An 11,101-nucleotide genomic window follows, 5' to 3' on the forward strand; every position below is an offset into this window, starting at 1 on the left:
ACACGCACGCACACATACACACACTGGCACACACGCACTCTCGGCCGAATAGGCCTGTATACGGTTTAATGTACCTACTAACAAAGGGAACAAAGAAAGACCTGCACTATACAGTCCGTTGCCGCTCCACACAACCCAAGGTACCCTACTCACATACGACCTCCCATGCAAAGGTCCGCCACCTCACCTCCAAAGCCAAAACACCGCGCACAGCTTTGCTGAGATAAAAATCAGCCAACAAAAAGATTTGGAACAAGTATGTTGTGTACACTTCAATGAGAACAGGCGAGACGCTTCACACATAATGGTTTCAATAGAGCGTGCAACAGGAGAAGGGGTCTCTGTTTGCCAGTCGCCAGGATACGAACCCTCGACCGCCAGTCCAGGGGGGTCGCACAAAATGACAGGGTCTTGTCCCCGCTGCGTGCCGATCACATCGATGGTAAATTGATAGGGGGTCGGGTTGGGGGGGGGGGGGGGGGGGGGGTCTTTGGTCAGGTCCGTTTTTGCTCTCTTTAAGGCCCAGTCCCACTCGTGTAAGATTTGTTCATGGAAACAGGACACACCTCCACCTGGACACATACTGAATATCACCAGTCTGAAGGCTTGTTGGGCAGAGTGGGATTTATTTATAAATCAAATTTGCAAAAACCACTCGCATCAAACTGCCAAATTAGTGTGTGTGTGTCACTGGTTGTGTGTGTGTGTGTTTCCTGTTCTATCTGTGTGTTACCCAGCTTACTTTGCCATCCGGCATCACAAACTGACTGGACAAAAGCATCTCCCCAGCAGGTAAAGCTGACTTGATTGATAATTTAGTTTCCTGTTGATATGTTTGCTAGTTTCAATGAATGCATTTTGTTTGCTTCCAATGTTTGTGGTGTTAAGTAGAAATTGTTTGGGTGAGTACTGTAACTAGGCCTACTGTTGTGTTTGTGTACGGACAGGGTTAAAGGAGCCATCTACCACACGAACAAGACAATAACAAATAAACAAAATTATGTACAGACAATCAAGATTGCATCATAATTCAACTCCCGAAAAAACTAAAATAAGGAAACTAATAATCGAATAACCAGAACAGAAACAAGTCGCGTGAAGCGATATAAACACATTTAGTGAAGCTGTCGGCATAAAAAGAACAGATTAACACCAAAAAAACAGTCATCACCGAGACAATATCAAAATAGTCTCGACTAACCACACGGAAAAACCAAGACTACACACACACACACATACATCACGACCCTCGTCTCGATTCCCCGTCTATGTTAAAACATTTAGTCAAAACTGGGTGGCCGAGTGGTAACGCACTTGCGCTCGGAAGCGAGAGGTTGCGAGTTCGACCCTGGGTCAGGGCGTCAGCAATTTTCTCCTCCCTTTCCTAACCTAGGTGGTGGGTTCAAGTGCTAGTCTTTCGGATGAGACGAAAAACCGAGGTCCCTTCGTGTACACTACATTGGGGTGTGCACGTTAAAGATCCCACGATTGACAAAAGGGTCTTTCCTGGCAAAATTGTATAGGCATAGATAAAAATGTCCACCAAAATACCCGTGTGACTTGGAATAATAGGCCGTGAAAAGTAGGATATGCGCCGAAATGGCTGCGATCTGCTGGCCGATGTGAATGCGTGATGTATTGTGTAAAAAAATTCCATCTCACACGGCATAAATAAATCTCTGCGCCTTGAATATGTGCGCGATATAAATTGCATTAAAAAAAAATCCCTGCGCTTAGAACTGTACCCACGTAATACGCGCGATATAAGCCTCATATTGATTGATTGTTAAATGTAAAAAACAATAAACCTGCATAGATTATCACTAGTTATTGCTTTATCTCTGTCAAGTATGAACTATTTATCATGAATCCCTCCCCCCTCCCCCCTTTACATATTTCCGTTCCTACCCCTTCTCCCACCCCAGAATTGTGATCTCTGTGACAGGAAGTGATTAATAAAATAGGAAGCTTGGCAGCGAACGGTGAATTAAACTGTAACAAAGCAGCGTCAGCATGTTTTGTTTGTATCCTCATTGAAATTGACACTGAACGTGTACACAGATCCAAATAGCACAATGCAGAAACTGTTGATGCGAGACATGCTCTACTAACACAGTTGTTAAACGTCGGTGAAGGCTTTTGATTCGAATGCATCTTATTTGTCAACCCCCCACGCCCTATCACATTTTGCGTAAACTGGCAAACAGCCAATCGGTTCTGCGGTGTGGCTGACAATCCTAGAGAGGTTAAAACAACGACTTGTACTCCGAAAGAGAGCTCCAAACGGAGGTAGCTATAATGATTTTAATGCATTTTTTCTGAGCTCCACGCACACAACTCCGCCAGCCCAATGCCGCATACTTGTTGTTAGGATGGAAGGTCACACATACCCGACCTTGTCCTGTTACTGATAAAGTGTTTTTACATTCATCCAATATTTGATTACATGTTTTTCGGCAGACTGGGATTCGAGACGAGTAGTCAGCATGTACAAGTATGTGTGTGTATGTGTGCGCGCGTGTGTGCATGCACAGCGATTCCCCCAAAACTACCCGACAGATGTTTGTGAAACTTTGCTTGTAAATTCTTCCAGAAAACATCCACAGACGTTTGTTTTTCCCTCTCTCCGTTTAAATTTTTTAAATTTTATAAATGTCTTTGATGACGTCATATCCGGCTTTGAAAAAGTTGAGGCCGCCCCGTGGCGAACTCATTTTTAAATCAAATTGATTAAAAAGTGGTCAAATAATCTTTGACCCGGTCCGGATTATGAGATTGCATTTCAGTTTAGAAATGAATCAATGAACATGTTCGTGAACATTGTAACAATTCTAATTTAATTTGAAATTGAAATTTTCGTGACAGACTCAAAAATAGCTGCATCGTATTCTTGATTACTTTTCGAATCCAAAAATGTATGTTCATGTCATGTGTGTTCTAAAAATGAACACAAACTTAAAGACATTCGGCCGGTCCTAATGTTCGCATGCTTCGCGGAGACCAGCGCGACCCGTCTTGGTCTTCGGGTTTCGGCTAACCAAGCCTCACTACTTTCGGTGATGGCTGATCCCGGGTTGTCGGTGTTGATCCATTAGTTTCAGGCCGACAAATTGACTTAATGTTTTGAAATCGCTTTTCGCGACTTGTTTTTATTTTATTTCCTACCACACGTTTAAGTTGGCATATTAATTTCTCTGTGGCTACAGGCATAGAGACATGGAACAGTTGTGTGTGCTGGGAGTACGTAATACACGGGGTGTGGTAGGCCCTACTCTGGGAGAAAAAAGCACGGGGGTGATTTTCATTTAATGAATTCAATGGGCGGCTACATTCGCTGATCAATGAAGACTTGCACTGTAACGCAGATCATATCGGTGCTTTTTAGTGACGCAAGAGTTGTCTTACTTTTCGGCTGTGCACATCAACAACAGTTTCTTCGACGTAAATAATGTGACTCAGAATTAGGTATGTGGTTGAGACATAAAAATATTGTTCTTTATTTCTTCGTAGTGTTGAAAATGTAAACTACGACGAAGTTTTAGATGTAAACGTAGGGGATCATTTTATTGAGTTTTAGACTTCTGGAAAGTTCGAGAAAAAGGGACTGCGAAGCCTACATTTAATGTACGAACTATTGCACGAAATACACCACAATGATGTTCAAAAGCTCGTGGCATCTGATTCGAAGAAACGTGACAGGAAAAGCTCCGCACTTTCCTCGAGAGGTTTTCACAGGTAAATAAATTTTTTTACATTTTTTCCCCCGTAGTAGCCTAATAACTTCATCAAGAATTTGAAATGAGCATAGGGCCAACTGCTATTGAAAAACCAGTGAACTCAAAAAAATAAGGTTACGACAAATTCTTGATTAACACTTTGGTCGGGCGAAGCAGAAATGTTCTATTTAACCTTTTTGCCTGTTAAGTTTCAGATATCCCCCAAATTGACCATTTTTTGATTCATGAAATTGAAACTCATATTGTAGCATCTTTGAAAAAAGAAAACCACGTGCACCATATTTGTTTGGTGCGAGAAAGTAATCTTTGGAATTAAATAGGCAGCTAAGTAGACAGTTTTGATTGTTTTGGTTGTTTGGTTGCTACTTACATTGGTTGTTTGGTTGCTACTTACATTGGTTGTTTGGTTGCTACTTACATTGGTTGTTTGGTTGCTACTTACATTGGTTGTTTGGTTGCTACTTACATTGGTTGTTTGGTTGCTACTTACATTGGTTGTTTGGTTGCTACTTACATTGGTTGTTTGGTTGGTTTAAACAAAACTTTATTCAATTTTAATCATGACAAGAACAATGCATGGATGATTACATACTCAAGCATGTAATGCTTGTTTTAAGCAATCATAATAATTACAAAACAAAGGTTAGCATGATGGCGGAATAAGTACATTAGCTCATTTCATTGCTACTTACATTGGTTGTTTGGTTGCTACTTACATTGGTTGTTTGGTTGCTACTTACATTGGTTGTTTGGTTGCTACTTACAAAAGAAACATAAATTAGTGTGCATGGAAAGTGCAGTAGTTTTGACGCGTCTTTTGCTTGTTGTTGACGATATCATATTTGTTCAGTGGTTGGCTCTTAAAGCCATATGTACTCGATGACTATACACGCTAATTGCTTTACCAACAGCTGGAGACATGCTAAATTAAGTTCCCTGCAAAATATTGTGGTCTAGGACCCCTTCAATGTTGAGATATGTTAATTTTCATTTTGATCTGGATCGTCCTATTTATAGATTTGCCAACAGAGGTAGCGTTGACGCAAGGGAAATAACTCCGCGTCTTTGTTTACATCCAAAGTTTTTGAGACTCTAAAACAAGCTGTAATGCATGTATATGGTCCGCGCATGGCGACATATCGTCATTACATGGTCTTATGGTGCGTTTGACATCGATTATGGGCAAACTACACTTTGTAAACACGGGAGCGCGTACATATGCCTTTAAGATCTATCTAGCATGTGAGACTGGATCTGGATCTGGATCCTTTACGTTGCAGGAACCACTGTTGGTCATCTTCGCAACGGATGCGGGAGAGCGCATAATAAGAGACTGCTTCGTTGAAATGTTGCCGTTGGAAACTATATCACCTCACACCTCACCTACGCCTGTGACCCCGTCTGGGGTATAGGCCGCTGGAAACTATATACATGTGTGTTAATTGCTACCCGGTGTGTGGACAACCAAGTAGTCTACCACTTTGTGACCACCCGTTCAAAGGCTGGGTAGTTGGTATCGTCTACCCTGTGCTGCCACCCGCGCAAAGACTGGGTAGTTAGTATCGTCTACCCTGTGTTGTCACCCGTACAAAGGCTGGGTAGTTAGTATCGTCTACCCTGTGCTGCCACCCGTGCAAAGACTGGGTATAGTTAGTATCGTCTACCCTGTGTTGTCACCCGTACAAAGGCTGGGTAGTTAGTATCGTCTACCCTGTGCTGCCACCGGTGCAAAGGCTGGGTGGATAGTTTCGTCTACCCTGTGCTGCCACCCGTGCAAAGACTGGGTAGTTAGTATCGTCTACCCTGCGCTGTCACCCGTACAAAGGCTGGGTAGCTAGGATTGTCTACCCTGTGTTGCCACCCGTGTAAAGGCTGGGTAGTTAGTATCGTCTACCCTGTGCTGCCACCCGTGCAAAGACTGGGTAGTTAGTATATAGTCTACCCTGCGCTGCCACCCGTTCAAAGGCAGGGTAGGATTGTTTATTCGTGCTACTGCCTCATTATCTTATCACTGTATTACTGCCTGACTGATTTGGTCTTTTGCAGTTTCCTCCTTCGCCTTAGTGTTTGCCTACCTGTCTACCCCCTTCCTGCCTCTCTCTCTCTCTTTATCTATCTCTCTCTCTTTATCTTTTATCTCTCTCTCTTTATCTATCTATCTATCTATCTATCTATCTATCTATCTATCTATCTATCTATCTATCTATCTATCTGTTGGTGTTGCTGTTGCCCCCCCCCCCTCTCCAACAGTTATGACTGGATCCAGACTGATAGCCGTATATTTTCAGTCACGTGTAACTGATGCAAGTCAGCCGTGACTGGCCATGTCTGGCAGAAGTCGCCGTCCAATGATAGAAGTTGTTTGATGCCGTCACGGTGAAACCATCAGGGGCATGTTGCCGTAGCCGCCGTCCTTTCATTGTGTCTGGCGGGACCACTCATAGCCTATACCTGTACTTCCGGTCTGGCCGGAAGTCAGAAGATACTGTAATCGTCAAGTGCGCCATGGTATCTGCAGTCCAGTCTACTTCAACAGGAGGTCGCACGATCAGCACTTCGGGTCAAAGAGACACTTTTTTTTTATCACAACAGGTCAAAATGGGGCCGAGTCGCAAGCCCAGTAAAGTTGAAGTCAAAGATTAATTTCAATCGTGCTTTCGCTCGTTAAAGCAGAGTTTGCCCACAGGATACTTGTTATGTGGTGTTTGAGGATTTTGACAGCTTGGTTCAAGTTTGTTCCCTTGACATGTTCATGTCGAGTCAAGCTTGTGATCGTGCAGTAAGGATGGATTATTCATAGCAAAATACTGAAGAGGATAAGGTTTGAAGTGGCCCACAGTTCCGTTGTAGTTCCTCCTCAAAACATGTAAAGATGATGAACCAGCTATCGTTAGTACAATAGGAAGCAATCTCTAGCAGCTATCGTCTCGGCTAGCTTACAGTAATTAGTACAATAGGAAGCAATCTCCAGCAGCTATTGTCTCGGCTAGCTCACAGTTAGTACAATAGGAAGCAATCTCTAGCAGCTATTGTCTCGGCTAGCTCACAGTTAGTACAATAGGAAGCAATTTCTAGCAGCTATCGTCTCGGCTAGCTCACAGTTAATACAATAGGAAGCAATCTCCAGCAGCTATCGTCTCGGCTAGCTCACAGTTAGTACAATAGGAAGCAATCTCCAGCAGCTATCGTCTCGGCTAGCTCACAGTTAGTACAATAGGAAGCAATCTCCAGCAGCTATCGTCTCGGCTAGCTCACAGTTAGTACAATAGGAAGCAATCTCCAGCAGCTATCGTCTCGGCTAGCTCACAGTTAGTACAATAGGAAGCAATCTCCAGCAGCTATCGTCTCGGCTAGCTCACAGTTAGTACAATAGGAAGCAATCTCTAGCAGCTATTGTCTCAGCTAGCTCACAGTTAGTGCTAATCTCCCTCTGATAGTCTTTTCTAGACAGCATTTCATTGGACCAAAGAAAACATTAACTCTTGTGTAAACATTTTCGGAGGCGGAAATAGGCTCTAAATCCAGAGAAAGGCAAATCCAAGATAACAGAGTGTTTCCCTAGCCGTTCTGGTCAGGAAAGGTTCTGTTTTACGATCTCCGTTGTCAGCGGATTTGGATTGCCCGATAACAAATGCAAGTGGATTTACAAAAAGTACTCGTCACGCACTAAGGTTGAAAAGACTGGTGTCACGCCGCTAACAGCATCCCGGAAGAAGAAGAATGCAATACATCACTATAGACTACTATCATACAGCATGAACACCACAGGTAGCCTACTTGTCCTCGTGTGTGGTAATATCCATACACGCACACACTGAAAGATACAATGGCAAAACGATGGTGCTTAAGGCCAAAAAAAAAAAATTGTCTGTTTAGGGTAACATGACCAAAAAAAGTAGGGTCGGTAGGTAGGTAGGTTTTTTTTTTTTTTTTTTTTTTTTTTTTTTTGGTGTGTGTGTGTAAATGCTATGTTGGCTGAACATTCACTTCTTATATTTGATGAATACATGTTTCAAAACTAACGTATAAATAAAACAGAGAGAAAGGGAGAGAAAGAAACGCCAAATGTCTCTTTTTAGCATTTTTACCTCTTTTTTTTTTTTTTTTTTTTTGGAAATCAAAAAAAAGTTTTTGGGTCGGCGCCAAATCGATAGGGTCGGTCGGGTTACCCTAAACAGACAATTTTTTTTTTTTTGCCTAACAGGCTCTAACGTGTGATAACAACATCTATCTACTTGGACTCGTACCGTAGTACAGTGCTTTCTGTTCAGAGTTGGACTTTTGTTTTATAAATCAATTTCTTAACTGACACTAGTGTCATTTTCTCAAATGAGTTCATTAAAAAATTCCCACTGAGCACAGAAAATAGCCAGGCTGTTGTTTGTTGGTATGTGTCCAACTGGAGGGATGGTCTTAGTCCTGTCAAAGCCTGGCCACACCTGAGATCGTGAGCCACGGGAAGGACTGTGGCTGTGCCTTCACACGTTAACATTGAAAACATTACTGTGCCTTCACACGTTAACATTGAAAACATTACTGTGAATCAGAACAACAAAGTCAGCACAAAAATGCATGAGGGAATGCAGAGGTAAGTACCTTGAAAATGATATGCACCAGGAGTGTGTGAAGCCAACTGCAGCAAGTGGATTAACTTAACCTTAAGACGCGGTTCACACTATGAAGGGCAGACCGCGCTTGTTTTTCCGCGTAATTCTCCAGAAGACCGAAACAAGTATAAGTCCTTATAAAGGGGTCACTCAGTGAACAGGTCAATTGATATAAGCTCATTTCAGTTATGCAGTGAGAACGCAATGGGTGGTGTAATGCACAACACTCCCACATGTTTTCACGGGTCAGTGGTCAGTATAGTATAGACATTTTCGGTTTCTGAGCAGCTCTCGCGAGACACGCTCTTTGTTATGCTTTGAACATCGCGAGAACTTCGAACCTTGGCTTGTGCAGCTCGCACGAGATCGCTGTACCGCATGCTTTGCTATGCTCTGAAGTTTGCGAGAGATTACGAGAGCTTGGAATACCGATAGGGTCTATTGTGTTACATGCATGGAAGTGACAGAGTGCATTAATGCCTTTGGTGAAGTTGAATAACTGCTGCTCAGCACTTTGAACTGCGCGCACTTGTAAACAAAGGCTAGGGCTCAGATCATTGTAAGTACTTTATACCGGTGTCGAATCACTGAGTAGCTGCTGAATCGTTGTTCAGTGTCACATGGTGATGTTACACTCTCCACAACCAGTGTTTCAGTCACGGTTTAAATCGAGTGCAAACATCACAATATTGTAAGAGAGCGAACAGGAGCAACTTGAGTCAAACATCTCTGCTCACTCAATTAGTTTTACGTACGTCAGATCATGGGGGGTGGGGGTGGGGTGGTGGTGGGAGTGTGTGTGTGTGTGTGTGGGTGTGGTGGGGGGGTGTTGGTGGGTGGGAGGGAGAATGGTGTTTGGGAATGTGACGACTAATGAAATGTCTGTAACGTATGCTGCCCCTCCAAAGAATGAAGTATGGCATATCACCCAGGGAGTTTTTGTATACTTCAGCAAACAGTGTATATTACTTTGATGGCCTGTAGTGTGACGGGCGCAGTGGCGTGGTGGTAAGACGTCGACCTCCTAATCGGGAGGTCGTGAGTTCGAATCCCGGTCGCTGCTGCCTGGTGGATTAGGAGTGGAGATTTTTTCAACCTCCCAGGTCAATTTATGTACAGACCTGCCAGTGTCTTAACCTCCTTCGTGTGTACACGCAAGCACAAGACCAAGTGCGCACGGAAAAGATCCTGTAATCCATGTCAGAGTTCGGTGGGTCCTGAATGGCGGGGTAAAAACGGTCATACACGTACAAATCCACTCGTGCTAAAAACATGAGTGAACGTGGGAGTCTAAGCCCATGAACGAAGAAGAAGAAGAAGAAGAAGATGGCCTGTAGTGTTGACGTTGGCGGCTAGAGTAGTTTCTTGGTATGGTCCTAGTTCCGTGTATTGTACCTGAAAGAGTACCTCTTGTTATGGTACAATGTTCCATATCGTTATTGACAGAGTACACGTACATGGTCACCAGTTCCATATTGTAATTAAACAGTGTACCTCACTTTGATGGTGTAAACCCTTGTAAGAACCCCCAAAATATGAGACAATCAGGTCTTAAAGTTACTGTGCTTGTTACTTCCAGGTGGACAGAGTCCGTAGAGCTTTGAGTCATGCCTCAGGGATATATCCATTTGAAATGATACCAAGTTTCCAAGGAGTCAAAAACTGCAATTTTCTTACAAATTAATGTTCATCATTGTGCGAGCAGGACAGCGTTCAGGCCCCGCACGTGAACTAAGTACGTCAAAGGCCTGCATGGGAGTCTACTAATCTCGACGTTAGAGAGAACTCTTTTTTATCTGGGATGGTTTACGTCAAGACCTTGTGTCTGAATACGTAAGAAAATGGTAAAACATGGTATTTGGTCCTACCGGGACATGTAATCACGGGAAACAGGTTGCATTTTGGCGGGAGATGCGAACTAACAAACTGCATAAAGTTTCATTTAGCTGGTGTCACTAAAGGTATGTGTAGTTAATCAGTAGGATAGTTGTGTAAATTAATCTTTTTACTGTTTAAAGCCTTTTCAGCGACAAAGAGACAAATCGTTGCACGGGAAACAGGTTGCATTTTGGCGGGAGATGCGAACTAACAAACTGCATAAAGTTTCATTTAGCTGGTGTCACTAAAGGTATGTGTAGTTAATCAGTAGGATAGTTGTGTAAATTAATCTTTTTACTGTTTAAAGCCTTTTCAGCGACAAAGAGACAAATCGTTGCTTCAACAGTGCTCTAAGCGGAGCAGCTTCTTTGTAAAAGGAGGAAGTATTAAAATGGGGATACATTTACGGAGGTTATGAACAGAAAATCTGAGAAAAGAGGGCCTTACTAGGGAGGGAGTCTCAACCTGGGGACTTAAAGGGGGGTTCCACTGTAATTGCACACCCCAGGCGAGTGTTGCAGTGTTTGGGAGCAACACAGACGAGTGTTGTGGTGTTTGGGAGCAACACAGGCGAGTGTTGCAGTGTTTGGGAGCAACACAGGCGAGTGTTGCAGTGTTTGGGAGCAACACAGACGAGTGTTGCAGTGTTTGGGAGCAACACAGACGAGTGTTGTGGTGTTTGGGGGGGGGGGGGGGGGGGGGGGGGGCAACACGGGCGAGTGCTGCAGTGTTAGGGGGGCAACACAGGCGAGTGTTGTAGGGTTTGGGGAGCAACACAGGCGAGTGTTGCAGTGTTTGGGGAGCAACACAGACGAGTGTTGTAGTGTTTGGGGAGCAACACAGGCGAGTGTTGCAGTGTTTGGGGAGCAACACAGACGA

General features: G+C 43.6%; 1 protein-coding gene and 1 long non-coding RNA gene across 2 annotated transcripts in view; one reads left to right on the forward strand and one right to left on the reverse strand.

Annotated features, from left to right (window-relative positions):
- Positions 1 to 3,260: 3,260 nt before the first annotated feature.
- The window catches only part of LOC138981369 (uncharacterized), a 16,420-nt gene continuing 8,579 nt past the window's right edge, over positions 3,261 to 11,101 (forward strand). The window contains exon 1 of the mRNA XM_070354262.1: positions 3,261 to 3,735. The gene's annotated coding sequence lies outside the window, so the exon portion shown is untranslated. The remainder of the gene's footprint in view (positions 3,736 to 11,101) is intronic.
- Positions 7,714 to 8,626, reverse strand: LOC138983280 (uncharacterized). The gene is made up of 2 exons (XR_011461062.1): positions 8,247 to 8,626; positions 7,714 to 8,213 (listed from the first exon to the last, which is right to left on the reverse strand). It is a non-coding gene; the product is annotated as an uncharacterized lncRNA (long non-coding RNA).

This window comes from Littorina saxatilis, linkage group LG12, assembly GCF_037325665.1.
Source record: "Littorina saxatilis isolate snail1 linkage group LG12, US_GU_Lsax_2.0, whole genome shotgun sequence".
Classification (NCBI taxonomy): domain Eukaryota; kingdom Metazoa; phylum Mollusca; class Gastropoda; order Littorinimorpha; family Littorinidae; genus Littorina; species Littorina saxatilis.